Source organism: Salmo salar, chromosome ssa20 (genome assembly GCF_905237065.1).
Source record: "Salmo salar chromosome ssa20, Ssal_v3.1, whole genome shotgun sequence".
In the NCBI taxonomy this organism is placed as follows: Eukaryota; Metazoa; Chordata; class Actinopteri; order Salmoniformes; family Salmonidae; genus Salmo; species Salmo salar.
The window spans coordinates 48,282,459-48,294,952 of NC_059461.1; positions in this window are offsets into that span (position 1 = coordinate 48,282,459).

Genomic DNA, 12,494 nt, shown 5'->3' on the forward strand with positions numbered 1-12,494 from the left:
TTTTTGCCTGGACTTTTCAATTGTTCTACTACATTCACACTCCAAGCAGGACTACATTGACATACACTTGAGTCTACAAAACATTAAGAACACCTAAGACATTAACGCCCTCAGAATAGCCTCAATTCGTCTGGGCATGGATACTACAAGGTATCGAAAGCATTCACCAGGGGTGCTGGCCAATGCTTACTCCAATGCATCCCACAGTTGTCAAGTTGGCTGGATGTCCTTTGGGTTGTGGACCATTCTTGATACACACGGAAAACTGTTGAGCGTGAAAAACCCAGCAGCATTGCAGTTCTTGACACAAACTGATGCAGCTGGCACCTGCTACCATAACCCGTTCAAAGGCACATATCTTTTTGTCTTGCCCCTTTACCTTCTGAATGGCACACATACGCAATCCATGGCAAGGCTTAAAAATCCTTTAACAGTTATCAAAACGTCATGCCAGGGTAAGCCTACGCTATACATCAGCCCCTTTTCGCCCCAATTTCAATCTTGTCTCGTCGTTGCAACTCGGGAAGAGGCGAAGGTCGAGTCATGCGTCCTCCGGAATAAGACCCGCCAAACCGCACTTAACACCCACACCAATGTGTTGGAGGAAACGCTGTTCAACTGACGACCAGCGTCAGCCTGCAGGCGCCCGGCCCACCACAAGGAGTCGCTAGAGCACAATGAGCCAAGTAAAGCCCCCGCCAAACTAGAGGTTGACCGATAATTAGAGGCATGGTGGATTAATTAGGGGCCGATTTCAAGTTTTCATAACAATCGGTTATCGGCCTTTTTGGACACCAATTATGGCCGAATACATTGTAATTCATGAGGAGAATGCGTGGCAGGCTGACCACCTGTTACGCGAGTGCAGCGTCAAAAGGACCTCTGGCTGCAAGGAGCTAAGGTAAGTTGCTAGCTAGCATTAAACTTATATTATGAAAAACAATCAATCTTAACATAATCACTAATTAACTACACATGGTTGATGATATTACTAGTAGCTTGTCCTGCGTTTCATATAGTAAATGTGCCTGTTAATTTATCGAATCACAGCCTACTTCAACTTCGCCAAACAGGTGATGACACAATCATTGCACAAATGTACCTAACCATAGACATCAATGCCTTTCTTAAAATCAATACACAGAAGTATGCATTTTTTAAACCTGCATATTTAGTTAAAAGAAATGCATGTTAGCAGGCAATATTAACTAGAGAAATTGTCACTTCTCGCGTTCAGTGCAAGCATAGTCAGGGTATATGCAGCAGTTTGGGCCGCCTGGCTCGTTGCAAACTGTGTGAAGACCATCTCTTCCTAACAAAGACCGTAAATAATTTGCCTGAATTTTACATAATTATGACGTAACATTGAAGGTTGTGCAATGTAACAGCAGTATTTAGATTTAGGATTGCCACCCGTTCGATAAAATACTGAACGGTTCCGTATTTCACAGAAATAATAAACATTTTGTTTTCGAAATGATAGTTTCTCGATTTGACCATATTAATTACCAAAGGTTCGTATTTCTGTGTGTTTATTATATTACAATTAAGTCTATGATTTGATAGAGCAGTCTGACTGAGCGGTGGTAGGCAGCAGCAGGCTCGTAAGCATTCATTCAAACAGCACTTTACTGCATTTGCCAGCAGCTCTTAGCAATGCTTGAAGCACAGTGCTATTTATGACTTCAAGCCTATTAACTCCCGAGATTAGGCTGGCAATACTAAAGTGCCTATAAGAACATCCAATAGTCAAAGGTATATGAAATTCAAATGGTATAGAAATAGTCGACGCGCCATAATTCCTATAATAATGACAACCTAAAACGTCTTAACTGGGAATATTGAAGACTCATGTTAAAAAGAACCACCAGCTTTCATATGGTCTCGTTCAGAGAAAGGAACTTAAACGTTAGCTTTCTTACATGGCACATATTGCACTTTTACTTTCTTCTCTAACACTTTTGTTTTTGCATTATTTAAACCAAATTGAACCAGTTTCATTATTTATTTGAGACTAAATTGATTTTGTGTTATAAGTGTTAATTGTTCATTCAATATTGTTGTAATTGTCATAATTACATATAAAAATCGGACTATTAATCGGAATCTGCTTTTTTTGGTCCTCCAATAATCGGAATCGGTGGTGAAAAATCATAATTGGTCGACCTCTAGGCCTAACCCGGACAGCGCTGGGCTAATTGTGCGCCGCCCTGTGGGACTCCCGGTCACGGACAGTTGTGACAGCCTGGGATTTAACCCGGGTCTGTAGTGATGCCTCAAGCACCGCTATGCAGTGCCTTAGACCGCTGCGCCACTCGGGAGGCCACACAACCCTTATTTTAAGTCTTTCTAAAATCCCCTATGAGAAAAATGAATGGTGGAAAAACAATTGGAACCATTTCCCTGATTACCTGCCAGGTTTTATGGGTATTATGGCTCAAACTGTGATACTCTATTTAAGAATTTTTTTCATTAACCTAGCACCATTAAATGGGCAATCTCCAGGCAACAAATATGCAGGGCCACTGTCTTTGGTAAAAAGCTGAGGGATGGGGCTGGAGAAATGTAACCACTCAAATTCATAGACAGGGCTATGGATGCAGACTCCATGAGCTTAAAATGATGGTTTTAACCATGTTTTGAGGCTATACAGAGTTTGTTTACAAGTACATTGTTTACATCGTAAAACACGCTTATTTTGGGTTCTGATGGTGTATGACAGTTAAACTAAACCCATGAGACTAATTATATTCTTCAAGAATCAATGGGTATATAAACTTAGCAAAAAAAGAAACGTCCCTTTTTCAGGACCCTGTCTTTCCAAGATAATTCGTAAAAATCCTAAATAACTTCACAGCTCTTCATTGTAAAGGGTTTAAACACTGTTTCCCATGCTTGTTCAATGAACCATAAACAATTAATGAACATGCACCTGTGGAACGGTTGTTAAAGACACTAACAGCTTACAGACGGTAGCCAATTAAGGTCACAGTTATGAAAACTTAGGACACTAAAGAGGCCTTTCTACTGACTGAAAAACACAGAAAGAAAGATGCCCAGTGTCCCTGCTCATCTAAGTGAACGTACCTTAGGCATGCTGCAAGGAGGCATGAGGACTGCAGATGTGGCCAGGGCAATAAATTGCAATGTCCGTACTGTGAGACGCCTAAGACAGCGCTACAGGGAGACAGGACGGACAGCTGATCGTCCTCGCAGTGGCAGACCACGTGTAACAACACCTGCACAGGATTGGTACATCCGAACATCACACCTGCGGAACAGGTACAGGATGGCAACAACAACTGCCCGAGTTACACCAGGAACGCACAATCCCTCCATCAGTGCTCAGACTGTCCGTAATAGGCTGAGAGAGGCTGGACTGTAGGCCTGTTGTAAGGCAGGTCCTCACCAGACATCACTGGCAACAACGTCGCCTACGGGCACAAACCCACCGTCGCTGGACCAGACAGGACTGTGTGTTACAGGGAAGACATCCTCCTCTGTCATGTGGTACCCTTCCTGCAGACTCATCCTGACATGACCCTCCAGCATGACAATGCCACCAGCCATACTGCTCGTTCTGTGCGTGATTTCCTGCAAGACAAGAATGTCAGTGTTCTGTCATGGCCAGTGAAGAGCCCGGATCTCAATCCCATTGAGCACATCTGGAACCTGTTGGATCGGAGGGTGAGGACTAGGGCCATTCCCCCCAGAAATGTCCGGGAACTTGCAGGTGCCTTGGTGGAAGAGTGGGGTAACATCTCACAGCAAGAACTGGCAAATCTAGTGTAGTCCATGAGGAGGAGATGCACTGCAGTACTTAATGCAGCTGGTGGCCACACCAGATACTGACTGTTACTTTTGATTTTGACCTCCCCTTTTTTCAGGGACACATTATTCCATTTCTGTTAGTCACGTCTGTGGAACAGTTTGTCTCAGTTGTTGAATCTTATGTTCATACAAATATTTACATATGTTAAGTTTGCTGAAAATAAATGCATTTGACAGTGAGAGGATGTTTGAGTTTTTTGCTGAGTTTATTTATAATTAAGTTAAAAGTCCAAAAAAGATGCACCAATTACAGATTGCAACAAAACATGTAGTCAGTCTTTTGTGATATTACAGAAAACCACTACCGAGACAGACAAAATATGACTTATCCTAAGATATGGCTCATGAGAGATCATAAAGATGTTAGTTTTAAGCTTATCGTCAGTTAACATAGACACTCCACTGTCCCTAGCAGAACTGGACACACACACACATGCTTCTGATCAGTGTTGTGAAGTCACTGTGCATCAGTGTCAAAACGAAAGTATACTGAACAAAAATAGAAATGCAACAATTAAATATCTTACTGAGTTACAGTTCATACAAGGAAATAGAAATAAGTCAATTGAAATGAATTCATTAGGCCCTAATCTATGGATTTCACAAGACTGGGCAAGGGTGCAGCCATAGGCCCACCCACTGGGGAGCTAGTCCCAATCAATCAGAATTAGTTATTTTTTTTACAGGCAGAAATACTCCTCAGCATGGTGGTGTCTGTGCAGAGAAAAAAACATTTGACCTCCCAATAGAAAGAGAGCTGTCATGTTGGGTGAACTCAGAGCCATATTGTACAGATTATTTATAATTTAATGGATTTTACCCATTATACTTTGATGGATATAGCACTCAAGGAAATGTAATCTGGAGAGTCTAGGTATAAGAATGATTTAGTTTTAGCCCATTGACTGCTTGAATCAACAGATTGAGGGCTGAAGAGAGATTACCAAAACCAACAGGCACTGCAGTACTCAAGAGGGGAGGCCATCCATTTAGCTAATCAATTAATTTTATATCCTTTTTTTTGGTTAGGGCAATTTATTCAAATGTTGACTTTAGGTCAGCGTCTTGAAGCCACTCTACATCATTCAGTGAATCCCAAACAGTGGTGTAAAGTACTTATGTAAAAATACTTGAAAGTACTACTTAAGTCGTTTTTTTGGGGGTATCTGTACTTTACTTTACTACTTATATTTATGACAATTGGGTACTTTTTCAACCACTGATCCCAAACCAGCCCCTCGCTCTTACCAACTCGCTCGGAGGTGCCCTCCGTTGTTATGTGTTGCTGACGAAACTCAGAGGGTGACTTCAAGAGTGGCGAGAGGATCAATAAACCCCTCAACTTCAGGCCACACCCGTGACTTGAATGATGCAATTCATTTTCCACATTTAAATAATAGAACAAGCACGAAATTCAAATGAACGAATTCCCCCTGTCGTTTTTACACTACTTACACTTCAGTAACAGTTAAACATTTCATTTGGAATGTATTTTGTTTCATGTGTCATGCCTCAATCAGACACAAACATAATAAACAGGGCTCATAATTAGACACACCTCTTCATTCTTTTGTACGAAAACTCTAAACATAACGCAGCGCATGATGGGATATCACTTGGCTCTGGAGCTGGCAGCCTTGCTGGCTCGGTCAAAGTGGCTATACGAGAGTCTAATTAGCCCCTACACCCTCGATAATGTTCACCCCCTCTGCATATGGCTGAGGTGTGTGTGAACGTGCAAATGGAGGTGTGAGGACAAGGGAATGATTTTGGATTCAGCCAAAGTCAAAACTAAAGTACATTCAAGTGTGTCAGTCTCAACAGCACTGTTCTCACACACTTCCCTTATTTCAGTCAATAATGAACAACATTGTTGCCAAAAAGTTCGATTTTGGTTTCATCTGACCAGAGCACCTTCTTCCACATGTTTGGTGTGTCTCCCAGGTGGCTAGTGGCAAACTTTAAACGACACTTTTTATGGATATCTTTAAGAAATGGCTTTCTTCTTGCCACTCTTCCATAAAGGCCAGATTTGTGCAGTATACGACTGATTGTTGTCCTATGGACAGAGTCTCCCACCTCAGCTGTAGATCTCTGCAGTTCATCCAGAGTGATCATGGGCCTCTTGGCTGCATCTCTGATCAGTCTTCTCCTTGTATGAGCTGAAAGTTTAGAGGGACGGCCGGGTCTTTGTAGATTTGCAGTGGTCTGATACTCCTTCCATTTCAATATTATCGCTTGCACAGTGCTCCTTGGGATGTTTAAAGCTTGGGAAATCTTTTTGTATCCAAATCCGGCTTTAAACTTCTCCACAACAGTATCTCGGACCTACCTGGTGTGTTCCTTGTTCTTCATGATGCTCTCTGCGCTTTAAACGGACCTCTGAGACTATCACAGAGCAGGTGCATTTATACAGAGACTTGATTACACACAGGTGGATTCTATTTATCGTCATTTAGGTCAACATTGGATCATTCAGAGATTCTCACTGAACTTCTGCAGAGAGTTTGCTGCACTTAAAGTAAAGGGGCTGAATAATTTTGCACTGCCAATTTTTCAGTTTTTTATTTGTTAAAAAAGTTTGAAATATCCAACACATTTCGTTCCACTTCATAATTGTGTCCCACTTGTTGTTGATTCTTCACAAAAAATTACAGTTTTATATCTTTATGTTTGAAGCCTGAAATGAGGCAAAAGGTCGAAAAGTTCAAGGGGGCCGAATACTTTCGCAAGGCACTGTATGTCTCTCATGCATAAGAAAACAAATATGTCCACCCAGTCTCAGACAGTGTGTGGGAAAAGACACCGAAAGAGAGCTCTAGTTGTCCGTCGTCTGACCCACATTCACACAAAAGAGGAGCTACTCCATATTTATTCTGTGATCGCCCACAGAATTCTCCCACATCCTGAGGTATTGGGAATGTGGGAACGTTCTTTTGAATCACAATTAAAGCCATCTATGTCTCTCATGCATAAGCAAACAAATATGTCCACCCAGTCTCAGACAGTGTGTGGGAAAATACTTTCCAGTTAGTTATAGTACAAGCGCCCACACGCCCCCCCCACACACACGCCCCCACCCACCCTCACACACACTTCAAGACATTGCATCAACTCTTCAACAGACAAGGAGAGTGGATACATTCTGCTGAAGATGAAGTGATCTAATCATTAGCCCTTAGGCACTCTGAACTGTGCTTCCAGACAGTGATAACCTCACGTCTTCGGGATAAACTACCTATAGTTTCCACCCTACAAAGCAACTCACTTGTGTCCGTTGCGGCAGATTTCATCCTAAGGGCTGTATGTCTCCTCTCCACAGCGGCAAGTAGCCTAGTGGTTAGAGCATTGGACTAGTAACCGAAAGGTCGCTAGATCGAATCCCTGAGCTGACAAGGTAAAAATCTGTCATTCTGCCCCTGAACAAGGCAGTTAACCCACTGTTCCTAGGCCATCATTGAAAATAAGAATTTGTTCTTAACTGACTTGCCTAGTTAAATAAAGGTAAAAAAAAAAAAAAAATAGCAGTAATTGACTGGATCGTTGAGATGAACGTGTGAGCCACACACCATGTCACGGGATGGCAGATACAAGTGGCCACCTGGGGAGCACTGGTACCCATCCTCCACCACACGGTGCAAGGTCTGGTTACAGCACAGCACCCCTTGGTCCTCTACACCATACGGCAGGGTTCCCTAACTGGTGGCCTGTGGGCTGAATTTGGCCTCCGGGTGGTTTTATTTGTCCCCCATGTTTTTTTTGTTTTCATTGTTGGACATTGAGGAACACCAGTATATCAGCCACAAGTGATTTTCATTTGGGATATCTGTTCCCAAGTATTTCCACGCATAATAGAGAGACACGTGATCATTTACAAAAGCAAGGTTTGACATTTTTATGTTTTAATCAAATATTATATCTGTTTGGGCTTCTTGCAGCCAATTTGCAGTCTACAAATGATTTGCAATTATGTTCTGGCCCCCGGACCATCCACTCAAGAACAAAATCAGCCCGCGGTTGAATCTAGTTGATGATCCCTGCCATACGGAGAGAGAGACACACGCCAGTCAGCAGGGTGTCAACACACACACAGCATGAATAACAGACATACCGACAACTTTTATGCACTCAAACCTTAGCATGCACATACACAAAATGTATACACAATTACACAAGAAAGTTCACATGCTAGAAAAGAGTCTTACCAGGGGACCTGTGCACACATCCTCTACCAACAGAGTGCCAAGCGATAGAAAAGACATCGAAAGAGAGCTCTAGTTGTCCGTCGTCTGACCCACACTCACACAAAAGAGGAGCTACTCCACTGTTAACTGGTTGCAGGGTGGGGCTTCCAGTTCTAACTGTGCAGCTGAAAATGACATAATACAGTATATAGCTGAAGTAAAGCAAATACCACTGTAAATAGCCATTGTTACTGGTAAATCACAGGGCAGATTTTGTCCCGGATAGACTTTTAGATCAAGCAGCACTCTACAAAATTGGCCTTGAGTAAAGGACTTTCCACCTAAAGCGAGACCGATTCAAGACCAAGTCCGGAAAGAATCCAGTCCGAGTCAAGACCAAGACCGGAGGGGGGACAAGACTGAGTCAAGACCGAGACTAGGAGGGGTACGAGAAGTCAGAGACCGAGACCAGAAAAATGAGATTCCAATTCAAGACCATGACTGTAATTTTTCCGTCACCAGAATAAGAGTACAAAATGTCCAGAATTTCTGTGTTCATATTCCAGAAGAACATATGGATTTTTTTGTCATTCAGAACGGTGAAAGATGCTTGCTGTGGGCAAATAGAGCCACTCTACAAACAAGAATCAACCAGTTTCCTCCTAGAGCCAGACACCGAGGTCAAGCACAAGTCATACAACAGGACAAAGTACACAAAAACAACTACCCGCTGTCTGACCCCTTTCCTGGAGACCCAAAAGCAGACACACCTGGCTGAATGCCTCTGACTAGAAAATGGGAAATTAAGTACAAAACAGTAGGAGACTCTTAGACCTTTGGCTGCAGTGGAAGATGCAATTTTTTAAATATTTAGTCTGTGATCGCCAACAGAATTCTCCCACATCCTGAGGTATTGGGAATGTGGGAATGTTCTTTTGAATCACAATTAAAGCCATCTATGTCTCTCATGCTAAAGCAAACAAATATGTCCACCCAGTCTCAGACAGTGTGTGGGAAAATACTTTCCAGTTAGTTATAGTACAAGTGCCCACACGCTTCACTCATTACCTGTATTAACCGCACCTGTTTGAACTCGTTACCTGTATAAAAGACACCTGTCCACACACTCAAACAGACTCCAACCTCCCCACAATGGCCAAGACCAGAGAGCTGTGTAAGGACATCAGGGATAAAATTTTAGACATGCACAAGGCTGGGATGGGCTACAGGACAATAGGCAAGCAGCTTGGTGAGAAGGCAACAACTGTTGGCGCAATTATTTGAACATGGAAGAAGTTGAAGATGACGGTCAATCACCCTCGGTCTGGGGCTCCATGCAAGAGCTCACCTCATGGGGCATCAATGATCATGAGGAAGGTGAGGGATCAGCCCAGAACTACACGGCAGGACCTGGTCAATGACCTGAAGAGAGCTGGGACCAGAGTCTCAAAGAAAACCATTAGTAACACACTACGCCGTCATGGATTAAAATCCTGCAGCGCACGCAAGGTCCCCCTGCTCAAGCCAGCGCATTTCCAGGCCCGTCTGAAGTTTGCCAATGACCATCTGGATGATCCAGAGGAGGAATGGGAGATGTGGTCTGATGAGACAAAAATAGCTTTTTGGTCTAAACTCCACTCGCCGTGTTTGGAGGAAGAAGAAGGATGAGTACAACCCCAAGAACACCATCCCAACCGTGAAGCATGGAGGTGGAAACATCATTCTTTGGGGATGCTTTTCTGCAAAGGGGACAGGATGACTGCACCGTATTGAGGGGAGGATGGATGGGGCCATGTATCGCAAGATCTTGGCCAACAACCTCCTTCCCTCAGTAAGAGCATTGAAGATGGGTCGTGGCTGGGTCTTCCAGCATGACAACGACCCGAAACACACAGCCAGGGCAACTAAGGAGTGGCTCCGTAAGAAGCATCTCAAGGTCCTGGATTGGCCTAGCCCAGGGGTCGGCAACCCAAAATATTGAAAGAGCCATATTGGACCAAAAAAACTAAAAACAAATCTGTCTGGAGCCGCAAAAACTTAAAAGCCTTATATAAGCCTTATAATGAAGGCAACACATGCTGTAAGTGTCTATATTAGCCTACTATCAAGATGATAAGTAGGCTACAAATACATAATGAGCATTCATGATTAAACGTTTATTTTACCTGCAGCGCATCCTGGAGAGAATGACGCACCACGTGACTACTCTGCTGTACGATGGTGCTTTAAGTTTAACTTCCATTATAATATTAATGTATTATGTTTCGTGCATTGATGAAATTATAGAAATACAATACAGAAATCAGATTTGATGTCATTTTTATTTTAGGATTCGAAAAAACAACGTGCAACGTGCATAATAGGCCTCCTGTAATTTCAGACCTCCCCATGGAAATAAAATGCAGTCCTTTTCAATCCTCAATAATACGATACAATCTTATTCTCTTTTCCCCCTTATCTGGGCAACAGACAGAGTGCAATAAAACAGCAGCCTTTTGAAAAGGTTTCTGTGCATTATCCTCTTCTCTTTAGTTGTCTGCAAATGTGCAAGGGTAAAATGCAGCAGCACCCTCTTCTCTTTTGACACGCACAATACAATGCAGCCATCCTCGGACCTGAGTAACAAAACACAATAATATCCCTATGTGTCATTCCAAATATATACTGACAAAAATCACTTTATAAAAACAGGCACATATTTAGTAACTAAGTGGCTATGACAGGATTGTGTTCTTACCCGTTTAATGTGACTTCTGTTTTCGGACATCACTGGACAGCTTCTCAACATCGGGCATGTAAGATGTAACTTTAATCTTCACGCAAGCTCTCATCTGTGAGGCGGGTGCGGTATTTGGATTTTATGTAGTTCATGTTTGAGAATATCTGCTCGCACAGGTATGTTGATCCAAAGACGGATAATACTCCAAATGCATATTTTTTTCATGTTCCTATAACTGTCAGGAAGAATGGAAATGTCTTTCCACGTTACTCTTTTTGTTATTTGACAACTTCTCATTACAAAGCAAACATGCAGGCAGTCCTTCCGCATTGGCAATGAAAGCAAATGATTCGGTCCAAGAACTGTGGAATCCTCTGTTATCCTCAGCTATCTTTTCCCCTTTGGGATCCATGGCCCATGACACACCTGCCGGTTTGTTTGCAACAGCCACCTGTCTGGCACTACGCCGAGCTGAAATAAACGTGTGTCGCAGGCTATGACGTAAATCTTCGTTGACAGAAATGTTGAAATTAAATATTTATTATACAAATTTTTACAGCATTGGATAATAAATTATATTAAAACAAAAAATATATTCACACCATCTTTTTCCATTTTCATATTTTTGAAAAAGCTCCAGGGAGCCACTAGGGCGGCGCTAAAGAGCCGCATGCGGCTCTAGAGCCGCGGGTTGCCGACCCCCGGCCTAGCCAGTCTCCAGATCTGAACCCAATAGAAAATCTTTGGAGGGAGCTGAAAGTCCGTATTGCCCAGCGACAGCCCCGAAACCTGAAGGATCTGGAGAAGGTCTGTATGGAGGAGTGGGCCAAAATCCCTGCTACAGTGTGTGCAAACCTGGTCAAGAACTACAGGAAACGTATGATCTCTGTAATTGCAAACAAAGGTTTCTATACCAAATATTAAGTTCTGCTTTTCTGATGTATCAAATACTTATGTCATGCAATAAAATGCAAATTAATTACTTAAAAATCATACAATGTCATTTTCTGGATTTTTGTTTTAGATTCAGTCTCTCACAGTTGAAGTGTACCTATGATAATAATTACAGACCTCTACATGCTTTGTAAGTAGGAAACAAGGCCGATTTTGCAGGTTATCAAATACTTGTTCTCCCCACTGTATATGTCTCAGAGGAGGAGAATACTCGTTTGCTTATGTTAATTTCCACCTCATTGCAGCGGTTTCAACCCACAGACTGACTGGTTGAAAAAACAGGCAGATCAAGATGGATTGATTGCAAAGTGGTATAGTATAAACAGGACATTTACCCTGGAATCGTCAAGGCGTACGTGCAGTGGTGCTCGTGAAAGCCATGAGTTGTGTTGGCCCCAACCATTTTTTTTTGGGGGGGGGGCGATGTAGGACTACATCATATGATACATTCCACGCATGCGGTTAGACTTTTCCCTGAGGCCCATCCAGTGACCAAAAGGCACATGGGGCTGGATGCCTTGTTCTAGGAGGAACTTTGCTCTCTTTCTAAGCCTTAGATACCCTTGGAAACTCACTATACAATACATACAAAGCAGGACATAAAATCAAACATTAAATAGAACATAGGCATCTCTCATTGAACTCTTCCCTCAATATATAGGTGTGACATGAGGTCGGACCCAGCAGCAGAGAAGAGAACCAGACGATGAATCAGTAGTATAGGATAAACGTAAATACTTTACTAGGAAACGGTTAAACAGAAGGTCCAAAGTAACACTGTGGGAAAAAAATTAACACCAGGACTT